This window comes from Otolemur garnettii, unplaced genomic scaffold (assembly GCF_000181295.1).
Source record: "Otolemur garnettii isolate 467f Iridium unplaced genomic scaffold, OtoGar3 scaffold00013, whole genome shotgun sequence".
NCBI lineage: Eukaryota > Metazoa > Chordata > Mammalia > Primates > Galagidae > Otolemur > Otolemur garnettii.
In genome coordinates this window covers 12,620,147-12,621,543 of record NW_003852408.1, presented here as the reverse complement: position 1 = coordinate 12,621,543, position 1,397 = coordinate 12,620,147, and positions in this window count along the sequence as shown.

The following is a 1,397-nucleotide window of genomic DNA, read 5'->3' as shown; positions in this document are numbered from 1 at the left end:
CAGCCCCGAGGGGCTTTATGCTTCCTATCTGCACCCACAGATTTTCCAAGGGCTGGTCCAGGAAGCTTCTTGGATGTTTTGGCTTTTCAGAAGTCCTAAAGCTATATGCGATATTGCCTGGTGCAGAGTAGCTCCTGAGGGATCAGTGTTGAAGGATGCGTGACTGAACCCAATTTGGCAGCTTCTTTCCTGAGCTTCTAGTCACACCAGGCACCCCCATTCCCTTCCTCCCTCGAGGAACTGAATCACTAACCCAGCTAACCTGAGGACAGCTGGGAGAGGAGTGAGGTCTCTAAGGCTGCACCTGAGTACCAGGAGGGTGTGGCAATGGTTATTATGCCCATTTTCACTTTGAATCTGAGTATCTGTTGCTACCTGTAAACTTCTAAGTTTCATTTTAAGGGCAAAATTGCAGGAGTTACAAGATGGGGAGGCATCTCTGGGCTGTAGGAATAAGCTCCCCAGGCCCCCCAGGGACCACACACCTTCCTCTTTGATCTGCTCAGGCTCCTTTGGTCTTGGAGACGGCACATTTTGGAGAGATATAACTTCGTAATTTTTTTATGGTCCATGGCTGAGTTTACAGAAGAGGTAGTAGCTTGTAAAATTTTTTATTTATGATTTTCCGAATTTGGTCTTCACAAATACTGGCAACGTTGAATTTATGAAAGTGGAGGCTATTTTAATACATTAGTTAAAATGTTTCCCCTGAAGGGAATGGCAGCAAATAACATCCTGGGAGCTGCTTAGTCCTCAGTGAGCGCGTTCCTGAGATTGTATTATGACTTGCAGTTGAAAGGCTAAATGGAAAGCATTCAACTTGTAATTCACATATAGATTTCAATTTAGCTGGAGAAAGTTTTGTTTTCCTGGTCTATTCTTAATTAGTAATTCGGTTCAAGTTTAATTAACATTGCCTAGTGATTGTTTTTGCCTCCTTAGCATTCTTCAACCTATTAGTTTTGAAACTTGAAGTAGCTATCTCAAGTGGATAAATAATAGTTTCTTTTCCTTGAAGACAATTTTTTTTCAGTGGGAAAGATTATAATTCACAGTTATTTGCAATTGGCATTGATTGGTAGGAGAGAGGCCAGGGTTGCAGCAGAGGCTGTTGAGGGCAGGAGTTGCTTTGGTCCCTCAAGATCCCTGCCCTTGTGCCCACTGTTGCAAACACAGGGTCAGACTGACTCACTAAACCAAAGTTTCAATTCAACGTGCAGACCTAAACATCTTCCTGGCATGTTTTGAAACCTGAGCTGCCCTTTGCAAAGGAGGTCTTGCATTCAATTATCTATTTTTTAAAAGGAAAAACTGAGTATCTATCAGGCATGGGAATGATGAATCATTTTAGAGAGATTCTATGTGACAAGAGAAAAAGACAATGTCATGCATTCAAC